The following is a 14,914-nucleotide window of genomic DNA, read 5'->3' on the forward strand; positions in this document are numbered from 1 at the left end:
ATAATACCATATTAACAACGGTGATCTCTCTCTCTCTCTCTCTCTCTCTAGCATAATACCATATTAACAACAGTGATCTCTCTCTCTCTCTCTCTCTCTCTCTCTCTCTCTCTCTCTCTCTCTAGCATAATACCATAGTAACAATGGTGATCTCTCTCTCTCTCTCTAGCATAATACCATATTAACAACGGTGATCTCTCTCTCTCTCTCTAGCATAATACCATAGTAACAATGGTGATCTCTCTCTCTCTCTCTCTCTCTCTCTCTCTCTCTCTCTAGCATAATACCATAATAACAACGGTGATCTCTCTCTCTAGCATAATACCATATTAACAACGGTGATCTCTCTCTCTCTCTCTCTCTCTCTCTCTCTCTAGCATAATACCATATTAACAACGGTGATCTCTCTCTCTCTCTCTCTCTCTCTCTCTAGCATAATACCATATTAACAACAGTGATATCTCTCTCTCTCTCTCTCTCTCTAGCATAATACCATATTAACAACAGTGATCTCTCTCTCTCTCTCTCTCTCTCTCTCTCTCTAGCATAATACCATATTAACAACGGTGATCTCTCTCTCTAGCATAATACCATATTAACAATGGTGATCTCTCTCTCTCTCTCTCTCTCTCTCTAGCATAATACCATATTAACAACGGTGATCTCTCTCTCTCTCTCTCTCTCTAGCATAATACCATATTAACAACGGTGATCTCTCTCTCTAGCATAATACCATATTAACAATGGTGATCTCTCTCTCTCTCTCTCTCTCTCTCTAGCATAATACCATATTAACAACGGTGATCTCTCTCCCTCTCTCTCTAGCATAATACCATATTAACAACGGTGATCTCTCTCTCTCGCTCTAGCATAATACCATATTAACAACGGTGATCTCTCTCTCTCTCTCTAGCATAATACCATATTAACAACGGTGATCTCTCTCGCTCTAGCATAATACCATATTAACAACAGTGATCTCTCTCTCTCTCTCTCTCTCTCTCTCTCTCTCTCTCTCTCTAGCATAATACCATATTAACAACAGTGATATCTCTCTCTCTCTCTAGCATAATACCATATTAACAACGGTGATCTCTCTCTCTCTCTCTCTCTCTAGCATAATACCATATTAACAACGGTGATCTCTCTCTCTCTCTCTCTCTCTAGCATAATACCATATTAACAACGGTGATCTCTCTCTCTAGCATAATACCATATTAACAACAGTGATCTCTCTCTGTCACGAATCCCGCTTCCTGAGTCTGGGTTTGCCTGTGTGTCTGTCCTGGAGTGTGTTTCAGGTGTCCTGGAACGCACCCTGTCTGGTTGCCGGGCGAATTAGCTCATTGGGAGATTGGTTTCACCCGCACCTGTTTCCCGTCAGTAATCTGCACACCTGTCCTGATCATCATCTCTACCCTTCAAAAGCTCTGACCTGACTTCCATTCCCTGCCGGATCGTTAGCCATGAATAGTATGTTGTGCCTGAGTACCAGACTCCAGTTGGATAGAATTTGTTTTGTTGTTTTCATTTACGTATTGCTTGCCTTGAACTTACCTCCGTTTGTTTTGTCTTCAGTTACTCACCTGGATCATTCACTCCATTCCCGCCTGGTTGACAGAGGATTCTGCTACTACATTGGATTCACCTATTTCCTCTCATCTACTCACCACCGCTGCCCGTTACGCCATCTGGATATATCCACCTTTTCACATTTCACTGTAAATAAATACTCACCTTCTTCCTACGCTCCTTGTCCTGGTCTGCTTCTGGGTTCGATCTTGAAAGAGCGTGACAGAACGATCCGGCCAGTAATGAACCCAGCGGACCTGGACTCCGTTTGCCATGCCATTACCCTGCAGGAGAAGGAATTGGGACAACACAATACGGCGCTACAGGAGATAGCGAGTTCGATCCAGAATTTATCTGCTAGCTTGACACAAGTCCAGGATCAGCTCAGTTTGCAGGTGATTCATTCAATACCGGTTTCACCCATCTCACCTGCCGTGTCTGAAGCGGTTCCATTTCATGAACCCAAGGTACCGACGCCTGATAAATATGAAGGGGATTTGGGAAAGTGCAGTTCGTTTCTTATGCAGTGTGGGTTAGTGTTTGATCTACAGCCCCATTCTTACGCCACTGACAAGGCTAGGATAGCCTTTGTTATTGAACTGTTGCGTGGAAGAGCTCTGGAATGGGCTTCAGCCGTTTGGGAACGACAGGGAACCTGCACGGTTTCATATCAGGAGTTCACGGGAGAGATGAGGAAGCTTTTTGATCATCCAGTCCGAGGTAAGGACGCAGCTAAACGTTTGTTCTCTCTTCGCCAAGGAGATCGCAGTGTGGCAGATTTTATGATTGAGTTCAGGACATTGGCTGTGGAGAGTGGTTGGAATGAGGAGTCACTACAAGCGGTTTTTTACAAGGGGTTGTCAGATGAACTTAAGGATGAGCTGATTTCTTATCCAGAGCCTAGTGACTTAGACAGCTTGGTCGCTTTATCTATTCGGGTTGATAATAGAGTCCGAGAGAGAAGGAGGGAGAAGCAGTGGGGTCTATCCAATCAATCTGTAACTCGGTTACCATTCGGTTCAGGAGGTGAACCAGGACGTATTGATCGTTATTCTCCACAAGGGATTAGTGGAGGAGTCTTGCCACCAGATTCTGAACCAATGCAAGTGGGGCGACACGGGCTAACTAAGGAGGAGCGCCAAAGTAGACGTGAGACCAATAGCTCTTTCTACTGTGGTAGATCGGGACATTACAACTCCGCTTGTCCACAGCGCCCGTTAAACTGCCCGGCTCGCTAAATTTGGGAGGAATTTTAGCGAGCCAAGTTCAATCTCTCAAGGATCTTGTCAGACCCCGTTTTCCTGCGACCCTTATGAATAAGGATCAGAGTTTTGACCTGAACGCTTTTATCGATTCAGGTGCCGATGGCAACTTTATGGATGCCGACTTGGTGGAACAGCTGGGGCTTTCCAAGGAGCAATTGCCGGAAGCCATTGAAGCAACCACTCTGAACGGCAGTAGTCTGGCACGGATCACTATGAGGACTGAACCGGTTAAGATGTTGGTGTCGGGAAATCATTCAGAGTTTATCTCTTTCTTCATTTTGTCCTCGCCCCATGTTCCTCTGGTTCTTGGTTACCCCTGGCTGAAGGAACACAATCCCTCGTTTGATTGGGTGACAGGGAAGGTAACTAGTTGGAGCATTGAGTGTCATGCTAACTGCCTTAGGACTGCCTGTTCTCCTGCTGTTTCCAGTCAGGTCAGTGACTCTGCTCCTCCTGATTTGTCCCTGGTTCCAGAAACATATCACGAGTTGGGTGAGGTATTCAGTAAACAGAAGGCTCTGTCTCTTCCTCCCCACCGACCTTATGATTGTGCGATTAATCTGTTTCCTGGATCTGCCTTTCCCAAGGGACGGTTATACAGTATCTCTCGACCGGAACGTGAGGCCTTGGAGACCTACATCAAGGAGTCTCTAGCTACAGGTCTCATTCGGCCATCGTCATCACCTTTGGGAGCAGGATTTTTTTTTGTGAGCAAGAAGGATGGTTCTCTTCGACCGTGTATTGATTATCGGGGTTTGAATGAGATTACGGTTAAGAACAAGTATCCCCTGCCCTTGATGAGCTCGGCTTTCGATTCCTTACAGGGTGCTACGGTTTTTACGAAGCTTGATTTACGTAATGCTTATCATTTGGTTCGGATCAAGGAGGGGGACGAGTGGTTGACTGGGTTCAATACTCCGATGGGACATTTTGAGTACCAGGTGATGCCGTTTGGATTGACCAACGCTCCGGCGGTGTTCCAAAGTATGGTGAATGACGTTTTGAGAGATATGATTGGGATTTTTGTGTTCGTTTACCTGGATGATATCCTCATCTTCTCTAAGGAGCTTTCTAGCCACGTTCTGCATGTCAAGCAGGTCCTGCAGCGGTTATTGGAGAACCGTCTGTTCGTGAAGGCGGAGAAGTGTGATTTTCACGCCCATACAACGTCCTTCCTCGGGTACATCATATCCAGGGGAGAAATCAAGATGGACCAAGAGAAGGTTCGGGCGGTTCGGGATTGGGTCCAGCCCGGTACAAGATTGCAGCTCCAGAGATTCCTGGGGTTTGCGAATTTTTATCGGAGGTTTATCCGTGACTACAGCCGGGTGGCTGCACCTTTAACTGCCCTGACGTCTTGCACCAGAAAGTTCTGTTGGACTCCTGAGGCAGACCGAGCATTTCTGGACTTGAAGAGCCGATTCACCAACGCCCCGATTCTCTCTCAACCTGACACTTCCCGTCAGTTCGTTGTGGAAGTGGATGCTTCTGATGTGGGTGTGGGCGCCATCCTGTCCCAGCGTAGCTCCACTGACGGTAAACTCCATCCCTGCGCTTTCTACTCTGGTCGTCTTTCTCCAGCTGAAAGAAACTACGATGTGGGTAACCGGGAGCTTCTCGCTGTGAAGCTTGCCTTGGAGGAGTGGCGGCACTGGTTGGAGGGAGCGGAGCAACCGTTTGTGGTCTGGACTGACCACAAGAATCTGGCTTACGTACAATCGGCTAAACGTCTCAACGCCCGTCAGGCTAGGTGGGCCTTGTTTTTTGGACGTTTCAATTTTTCCCTGACATTCCGACCTGGGTCTAAGAACGGGAAGGCGGACGCCCTGTCCCGGATGTTCTCTAAGACGGAGGAGAGTGGGGTTAAGACTGAGACGATTCTTCCCCAGAATGTTGTCGTGGGAGCCGTTACATGGAGGATAGAGGAGGATGTGATGGTGGCCCTTCGGACGCAGCCCGGCCCCGGTAACGGTCCACCCGGTCGGTTGTTCGTACCCGAGTCGGTCCGTTCTGCTGTCCTTCAGTGGTCCCACGCCAGCAAGATAGCTTGTCACCCTGGCGTTGCTCGGACTATGGCACTACTGCGCAGACGTTTTTGGTGGCCTGCCATGGGAGAAGATACTCGGAGGTTTGTTGCCGCATGTCCTGTTTGTGCCCAGAACAAGAGTACCAATCGGCCCAGCTCTGGGCTTCTTCATCCCCTACCTATTCCTCGGCGACCTTGGTCGCATCTGGCTCTGGATTTTGTCACGGGATTGCCCCCTTCTGTTGGGAACACGGTCATTCTGACCATTGTGGACAGATTCAGCAAGTTTGCTCATTTTGTTCCTCTCTCCAAGCTTCCATCGGCTACGGAGACGTCCGAGATCCTGGTCAGGGAGGTTTTCAGGGTTCACGGATTGCCCAGTGACATTGTGTCTGACCGTGGTCCTCAGTTTACCTCTGCTGTCTGGAAATCCTTCTGTTTGGCCATTGGAGCTACAGTCAGTCTCACTTCTGGATTTCACCCACAATCTAATGGTCAAGCGGAGAGAGCCAACCAGAAGATGGAGTCCACGCTGCGTTGTCTTGTCTCCTCTGATCCCACCTCTTGGTCATCTCAATTACCCTGGGTTGAGTATGCCCATAATACCCTTCCTTCATCTGCCACTGGGATGTCCCCCTTCCGATGCCTTTACGGATACCAACCTCCTTTGTTTCCTTCTCAGGAGAGGGATCTCTCGGTTCCTTCTGTCCAGACCCATATTCGTCGTTGCCACCGGACCTGGCATCGGGCCAGGAAGGCTCTCCTTAGAGTTTCTGACCGGTATCAGATACAGGCGAACCGTCGCCGTATTCCTGCCCCAGCTTATACGGTTGGAGATAAGGTTTGGTTGGCTACACGGGATCTTCCTCTACGGACGGAGTCAAGGAAGTTGTCACCTAAGTTCATTGGTCCGTTTGTAGTGGAGAGAATCATAAATCCTGTGGTGGTTCGACTCAAGTTGCCTGCAACACTTAGAGTGCATCCCACTTTTCATGTCTCCTGTCTCAAGCCGGTTCACCTCAGTCCTCTGTTGCCTCCTCGTCCTCCTCCTCCTCGGATGATCGGAGGTGGTCCTGTCTACACGGTGCGCCGCATCATGGACTCCAGACGGCGGGGTCGAGGGTACCAGTTTCTAGTGGACTGGGAAGGATATGGTCCAGAGGAGAGGAGTTGGATTCCTCGGCGACAGATTCTGGATGACGACCTGATTCGTGACTTCTACCGCCTCCATCCTGGCGCTCCAGGTAGTCCGCCCGGTGGCGTTCGTCGGAGGGGGGGTACTGTCACGAATCCCGCTTCCTGAGTCTGGGTTTGCCTGTGTGTCTGTCCTGGAGTGTGTTTCAGGTGTCCTGGAACGCACCCTGTCTGGTTGCCGGGCGAATTAGCTCATTGGGAGATTGGTTTCACCCGCACCTGTTTCCCGTCAGTAATCTGCACACCTGTCCTGATCATCATCTCTACCCTTCAAAAGCTCTGACCTGACTTCCATTCCCTGCCGGATCGTTAGCCATGAATAGTATGTTGTGCCTGAGTACCAGACTCCAGTTGGATAGAATTTGTTTTGTTGTTTTCATTTACGTATTGCTTGCCTTGAACTTACCTCCGTTTGTTTTGTCTTCAGTTACTCACCTGGATCATTCACTCCATTCCCGCCTGGTTGACAGAGGATTCTGCTACTACATTGGATTCACCTATTTCCTCTCATCTACTCACCACCGCTGCCCGTTACGCCATCTGGATATATCTACCTTTTCACATTTCACTGTAAATAAATACTCACCTTCTTCCTACGCTCCTTGTCCTGGTCTGCTTCTGGGTTCGATCTTGAAAGAGCGTGACACTCTCTCTCTCTCTAGCATAATACCATATTAACAACGGTGATCTCTCTCTCTCTCTCTCTCTCTAGCATAATACCATATTAACAACGGTGATCTCTCTCTCTAGCATAATACCATATTAACAATGGTGATCTCTCTCTCTCTCTCTCTCTCTCTCTCTCTCTAGCATAATACCATATTAACAACGGTGATCTCTCTCTCTCTCTCTCTCTAGCATAATACCATATTAACAACGGTGATCTCTCTCCCTCTCTCTCTAGCATAATACCATATTAACAACGGTGATCTCTCTCCCTCTCTCTCTAGCATAATACCATATTAACAACGGTGATCTCTCTCTCTCTCTCTCTAGCATAATACCATATTAACAACGGTGATCTCTCTCCCTCTCTCTCTAGCATAATACCATATTAACAACGGTGATCTCTCTCCCTCTCTCTCTAGCATAATACCATATTAACAACGGTGATCTCTCTCCCTCTCTCTCTAGCATAATACCATATTAACAACGGTGATCTCTCTCCCTCTCTCTCTAGCATAATACCATATTAACAACAGTGATCTCTCTCTCTCTCTCTCTAGCATAATACCATATTAACAACGGTGATCTCTCTCCCTCTCTCTCTAGCATAATACCATATTAACAACAGTGATCTCTCTCTCTCTCTCTCTAGCATAATACCATATTAACAACGGTGATCTCTCTCTCTCTCTCTCTAGCATAATACCATATTAACAACGGTGATCTCTCTCTCTCTCTCTCTCTAGCATAATACCATATTAACAACGGTGATCTCTCTCTCTCTCTCTAGCATAATACCATATTAACAACGGTGATCTCTCTCTCTCTCTCTAGCATAATACCATATTAACAACGGTGATCTCTCTCTCGCTCTAGCATAATACCATATTAACAACAGTGATCTCTCTCTCTCTCTCTCTCTCTCTAGCATAATACCATATTAACAACGGTGATCTCTCTCTCTCTCTAGCATAATACCATTGTAACAACGGTGATCTCTCTCCCTCTCTCTCTAGCATAATACCATATTAACAACAGTGATCTCTCTCTCTCTCTCTCTCTCTAGCATAATACCATATTAACAACGGTGATCTCTCACTCTCTCTCTAGCATAATACCATATTAACAACGGTGATCTCTCTCCCTCTCTCTCTAGCATAATACCATATTAACAACGGTGATCTCTCTCTCTCGCTCTAGCATAATACCATATTAACAACGGTGATCTCTCTCTCTCTCTCTAGCATAATACCATATTAACAACGGTGATCTCTCTCTCTCTCTCTAGCATAATACCATATTAACAACGGTGATCTCTCTCCCTCTCTCTCTAGCATAATACCATATTAACAACGGTGATCTCTCTCTCTCTCTCTCTAGCATAATACCATATTAACAACGGTGATCTCTCTCTCTCTCTCTAGCATAATACCATATTAACAACGGTGATCTCTCTCCCTCTCTCTCTAGCATAATACCATATTAACAACGGTGATCTCTCTCTCTAGCATAATACCATTGTAACAACGGTGATCTCTCTCCCTCTCTCTCTAGCATAATACCATATTAACAACAGTGATCTCTCTCTAGCATAATACCATATTAACAACGGTGATCTCTCTCCCTCTCTCTCTAGCATAATACCATATTAACAACGGTGATCTCTCTCTCTAGCATAATACCATATTAACAATGGTGATCTCTCTCTCTAGCATAATACCATATTAACAACAGTGATCTCTCTCTCTCTCTCTAGCATAATACCATATTAACAACGGTGATCTCTCTCTCTCGCTCTAGCATAATACCATATTAACAACGGTGATCTCTCTCTCTAGCATAATACCATATTAACAATGGTGATCTCTCTCTCTCTCTCTCTCTCTCTCTAGCATAATACCATATTAACAACGGTGATCTCTCTCTCTCTCTCTCTCTCTCTAGCATAATACCATATTAACAACGGTGATCTCTCTCCCTCTCTCTCTAGCATAATACCATATTAACAACGGTGATCTCTCTCTCTCTCTCTCTAGCATAATACCATATTAACAACGGTGATCTCTCTCCCTCTCTCTCTAGCATAATACCATATTAACAACGGTGATCTCTCTCCCTCTCTCTCTAGCATAATACCATATTAACAACGGTGATCTCTCTCTCTCTCTCTCTAGCATAATACCATATTAACAACGGTGATCTCTCTCTCTCTCTCTCTAGCATAATACCATATTAACAACGGTGATCTCTCTCCCTCTCTCTCTAGCATAATACCATATTAACAACGGTGATCTCTCTCCCTCTCTCTCTAGCATAATACCATATTAACAATGGTGATCTCTCTCTCTCTCTCTCTAGCATAATACCATATTAACAACGGTGATCTCTCTCTCTCTCTCTCTAGCATAATACCATATTAACAATGGTGATCTCTCTCTCTCTCTCTCTCTCTCTCTAGCATAATACCATATTAACAACGGTGATCTCTCTCTCTCTCTCTCTAGCATAATACCATATTAACAACGGTGATCTCTCTCTCTCTCTCTCTAGCATAATACCATATTAACAACGGTGATCTCTCTCCCTCTCTCTCTAGCATAATACCATATTAACAACGGTGATCTCTCTCTCTCTCTAGCATAATACCATATTAACAACGGTGATCTCTCTCTCTCTCTCTAGCATAATACCATATTAACAACGGTGATCTCTCTCTCTCTCTCTCTAGCATAATACCATATTAACAACGGTGATCTCTCTCTCTCGCTCTAGCATAATACCATATTAACAACGGTGATCTCTCTCTCTCTCTCTCTCTCTCTCTCTCTCTCTCTCTCTCTCTCTCTCTCTCTCTCTCTCTCTAGCATAATACCATATTAACGACGGTGATCTCTCTCTCTCTCTCTCTCTCTCTCTCTCTCTCTCTCTAGCATAATACCATATTAACAACGGTGATCTCTCTCTCTCTCTCTCTAGCATAATACCATATTAACAACGGTGATCTCTCTCTCTCGCTCTAGCATAATACCATATTAACAACGGTGATCTCTCTCTCTCTCTCTCTCTCTCTCTCTCTCTCTCTCTCTCTCTCTAGCATAATACCATATTAACAACGGTGATCTCTCTCTCTCTCTCTCTCTCTCTCTCTCTCTCTCTCTAGCATAATACCATATTAACAACAGTGATCTCTCTCTCTAGCATAATACCATTGTAACAACGGTGATCTCTCTCTCTAGCATAATACCATATTAACAACGGTGATCTCTCTCTCTCTCTCTCTCTCTCTCTCTCTCTAGCATAATACCATATTAACAACGGTGATCTCTCTCTCTCTCTCTCTCTCTCTAGCATAATACCATATTAACAACGGTGATCTCTCTCTCTAGCATAATACCATAGTAACAACGGTGATCTCTCTCTCTCTCTAGCATAATACCATATTAACAACGGTGATCTCTCTCTCTAGCATAATACCATAATAACAACGGTTCTCTCTCTCTCTCTCTCTAGCATAATACCATATTAACAACAGTGATATCTCTCTCTCTCTCTCTCTCTCTCTAGCATAATACCATATTAACAACGGTGATCTCTCTCTCTCTCTCTAGCATAATACCATAATAACAACTGTGATCTCTCTAACATAATAACAATGGTGATTTCTCTTTATTATAATACCATAATAACAATGGTGTGAAATCAAGCTGGCTAATAAAAGGAGACAGCGGGTTGAAGGCAGAAACCTCTCTCTCCCTAAAGTACACTGATGTTTTAGGAGACAGCGGGTTGAATACAGAAACCTCTCTCCCCCTAAAGTACACTGATGTTTTAGGAGACAGCGGGTTGAAGAGAGAAACCTCTCTCTCCCTAAAGTACACTGATGTCTTAGGAGACAGCGGGTTGAAGGCAGAAACCTCTCTCTTTCTCCCTAAAGTACACTGATGTTTTAGGAGACAGCGGGTTGAAGGCAGAAACCTCTCTCTCCCTAAAGTACACTGATGTTTTAGGAGACAGCGGGTTGAAGACAGAAACCTCTTTCTCCCTAAAGTACACTGATGTTTTAGGAGAGAGCGGGTTGAAGACGACCCCCCCGCACGAGAGGAGCGCGGGTGGCGCTCTTCTCCCTAAAGTACACTGATGTTTTAGGAGACAGCGGGTTGAAGACAGAAACCTCTCTCTCCCTAAAGTACACTGATGTTTTAGGAGACAGCGGGTTGAAGACAGAAACCTCTCTCTCCCTAAAGTACACTGATGTTTTAGGAGACAACGGGTTGAAGGCAGCCCTTCCAGAGGAGCAGGGTAAGGCCTCTCTCTCCCTAAAGTACACTGATGTTTTAGGAGACAGCGGGTTGAAGGCAGAAACCTCTCTCTCCCTAAAGTACACTGATGTTTTAGGAGACAGCGGGTTGAAGACAGAAACCTCTTTCTCCCTAAAGTACACTGATGTTTTAGGAGACAGCGGGTTGAAGACGGAAACCTCTTTCTCCCTAAAGTACACTGATGTTTTAGGAGACAGCGGGTTGAAGGCGGAAACCTCTCTCTCCCTAAAGTACACTGATGTTTTAGGAGACAGCGGGTTGAAGAGAGAAACCTCTCTCTCCCTAAAGTACACTGATGTCTTAGGAGACAGCGGGTTAAAGGCAGAAACCTCTCTCTTTCTCCCTAAAGTACACTGATGTTTTAGGAGACAGCGGGTTGAAGGCAGAAACCTCTCTCTTTCTCCCTAAAGTACACTGATGTTTTAGGAGACAGCGGGTTGAAGGCAGAAACCTCTCTCTCCCTAAAGTACACTGATGTTTTAGGAGACAACGGGTTGAAGGCAGAAACCTCTCTCTCCCTAAAGTACACTGATGTTTTAGGAGACAGCGGGTTGAAGGCAGAGACCTCTCTCTCCCTAAAGTACACTGATGTTTTAGGAGACAGCGGGTTGAAGGCAGAAACCTCTCTCTCCCTAAAGTACACTGATGTTTTAGGAGACAGCGGGTTGAAGACAGAAACCTCTTTCTCCCTAAAGTACACTGATGTTTTAGGAGACAGCGGGTTGAAGACGGAAACCTCTTTCTCCCTAAAGTACACTGATGTTTTAGGAGACAGCAGGTTGAAGGCGGAAACCTCTCTCTCCCTAAAGTACACTGATGTTTTAGGAGACAGCGGGTTGAAGAGAGAAACCTCTCTCTCCCTAAAGTACACTGATGTCTTAGGAGACAGCGGGTTAAAGGCAGAAACCTCTCTCTTTCTCCCTAAAGTACACTGATGTTTTAGGAGACAGCGGGTTGAAGGCAGAAACCTCTCTCTTTCTCCCTAAAGTACACTGATGTTTTAGGAGACAGCGGGTTGAAGGCAGAAACCTCTCTCTCCCTAAAGTACACTGATGTTTTAGGAGACAGCGGGTTGAAGGCAGAAACCTCTTTCTCCCTAAAGTACACTGATGTTTTAGGAGACAGCGGGTTGAAGGCAGAAACCTCTCTCTCCCTAAAGTACACTGATGTTTTAGGAGACAGCGGGTTGAAGGCAGAAACCTCTTTCTCCCTAAAGTACACTGATGTTTTAGGAGACAGCGGGTTGAAGGCAGAAACCTCTCTCTCCCTAAAGTACACTGATGTTTTAGGAGACAGCGGGTTGAAGGCAGAAACCTCTTTCTCCCTAAAGTACACTGATGTTTTAGGAGACAGCGGGTTGAAGGCAGAAACCTCTCTCTCCCTAAAGTACACTGATGTTTTAGGAGACAGCGAGTTGAAGACAGAAACCTCTCTCTCCCTAAAGTACACTGATGTTTTAGGAGACAGCGGGTTGAAGGCAGAAACCTCTTTCTCCCTAAAGTACACTGATGTTTTAGGAGAGAGCGGGTTGAAGACAGAAACCTCTCTCTCCCTAAAGTACACTGATGTTTTAGGAGACAGCGGGTTGAAGACAGAAACCTCTTTCTCCCTAAAGTACACTGATGTTTTAGGAGACAGCGGGTTGAAGGCGGAAACCTCTCTCTCCCTAAAGTACACTGATGTTTTAGGAGACAGCGGGTTGAAGACAGAAACCTCTCTCTCCCTAAAGTACACTGATGTTTTAGGAGACAGCGGGTTGAAGACAGAAACCTCTCTCTCCCTAAAGTACACTGATGTTTTAGGAGACAACGGGTTGAAGGCAGAGACCTCTCTCTCCCTAAAGAACACTGATGTTTTAGGAGACAGCGGGTTGAAGGCAGAAACCTCTCTCTCCCTAAAGTACACTGATGTTTTAGGAGACAGCGGGTTGAAGACAGAAACCTCTTTCTCCCTAAAGTACACTGATGTTTTAGGAGACAGCGGGTTGAAGGCGGAAACCTCTCTCTCCCTAAAGTACACTGATGTTTTAGGAGACAGCGGGTTGAAGACAGAAACCTCTTTCTCCCTAAAGTACACTGATGTTTTAGGAGAGAGCGGGTTGAAGACAGAAACCTCTCTCTCCCTAAAGTACACTGATGTTTTAGGAGACAGCGGGTTGAAGACAGAAACCTCTTTCTCCCTAAAGTACACTGATGTTTTAGGAGACAGCGGGTTGAAGGCGGAAACCTCTCTCTCCCTAAAGTACACTGATGTTTTAGGAGACAGCGGGTTGAAGACAGAAACCTCTTTCTCCCTAAAGTACACTGATGTTTTAGGAGACAGCGGGTTGAAGGCAGAAACCTCTCTCTCCCTAAAGTACACTGATGTTTTAGGAGACAGCGGGTTGAAGACAGAAATCTCTCTCTCCCTAAAGTACACTGATGTTTTAGGAGACAGCGGGTTGAAGACAGAAACCTCTCTCTCCCTAAAGTACACTGATGTTTTAGGAGACAACGGGTTGAAGGCAGAGACCTCACTCTCCCTAAAGTACACTGATGTTTTAGGAGACAGCGGGTTGAAGGCAGAAACCTCTCTCTCCCTAAAGTACACTGATGTTTTAGGAGACAGCGGGTTGAAGACAGAAACCTCTTTCTCCCTAAAGTACACTGATGTTTTAGGAGACAGCGGGTTGAAGACGGAAACCTCTTTCTCCCTAAAGTACACTGATGTTTTAGGAGACAGCGGGTTGAAGGCGGAAACCTCTCTCTCCCTAAAGTACACTGATGTTTTAGGAGACAGCGGGTTGAAGACAGAAACCTCTTTCTCCCTAAAGTACACTGATGTTTTAGGAGACAGCGGGTTGAAGGCAGAAACCTCTCTCTCCCTAAAGTACACTGATGTTTTAGGAGACAGCGGGTTGAAGACAGAAATCTCTCTCTCCCTAAAGTACACTGATGTTTTAGGAGACAGCGGGTTGAAGGCAGAAACCTCTCTCTCCCTAAAGTACACTGATGTTTTAGGAGACAGCGAGTTGAAGACAGAAATCTCTCTCTCCCTAAAGTACACTGATGTTTTAGGAGACAGCGGGTTGAAGGCAGAAACCACTCTCTCCCTAAAGTACACTGATGTTTTAGGAGACAGCGAGTTGAAGACAGAAATCTCTCTCTCCCTAAAGTACACTGATGTTTTAGGAGACAGCGGGTTGAAGACAGAAATCTCTCTCTCCCTAAAGTACACTGATGTTTTAGGAGACAGCGGGTTGAAGACAGAAACCTCTCTCTCCCTAAAGTACACTGATGTTTTAGGAGACAACGGGTTGAAGACAGAAACCTCTCTCTCCCTAAAGTACACTGATGTTTTAGGAGACAGCGGGTTGAAGGCAGAAACCTCTCTCTCCCTAAAGTACACTGATGTTTTAGGAGACAGCGGGTTGAAAGCAGAAACCTCTCTCTCCCTAAAGTACACTGATGTTTTAGGAGACAGCGGGTTGAAGGCAGAAAACCTCTCTCTCCCTAAAGTACACTGATGTTTTAGGAGACAGCGAGTTGAAGACAGAAATCTCTCTCTCCCTAAAGTACACTGATGTTTTAGGAGACAGCGGGTTGAAGACAGAAATCTCTCTCTCCCTAAAGTACACTGATGTTTTAGGAGACAGCGGGTTGAAGACAGAAACCTCTCTCTCCCTAAAGTACACTGATGTTTTAAGAGACAACGGGTTGAAGACAGAAACCTCTCTCTCCCTAAAGTACACTGATGTTTTAGGAGACAGCGGGTTGAAGGCAGAAACCTCTCTCTCCCTAAAGTACACTGATGTTTTAGGAGACAGCGGGTTGAAGACAGAAACCTCTCTCTCCCTAAAGTACACTGATGTTTTAGGAGACAGCGGGTTGAAG

The 14,914-nt window shown here is 45.6% G+C and overlaps 2 long non-coding RNA genes across 2 annotated transcripts; both read left to right on the forward strand.

Annotated features, from left to right (window-relative positions):
- The first annotated feature begins 1,289 nt into the window (after positions 1–1,289).
- On the forward strand, positions 1,290–1,748 carry LOC139550705 (uncharacterized). Its single transcript, XR_011670113.1, has 2 exons — positions 1,290–1,473; positions 1,579–1,748. It is a non-coding gene; the product is annotated as an uncharacterized lncRNA (long non-coding RNA).
- Positions 1,749–6,254: 4,506 nt separating this feature from the next.
- Positions 6,255–6,653, forward strand: LOC139554712 (uncharacterized). Its single transcript, XR_011670880.1, has 2 exons — positions 6,255–6,379; positions 6,485–6,653. It is a non-coding gene; the product is annotated as an uncharacterized lncRNA (long non-coding RNA).
- Positions 6,654–14,914: the final 8,261 nt, after the last annotated feature.

This window comes from Salvelinus alpinus, chromosome 2 (assembly GCF_045679555.1).
Source record: "Salvelinus alpinus chromosome 2, SLU_Salpinus.1, whole genome shotgun sequence".
Taxonomy (NCBI): Eukaryota; Metazoa; Chordata; class Actinopteri; order Salmoniformes; family Salmonidae; genus Salvelinus; species Salvelinus alpinus.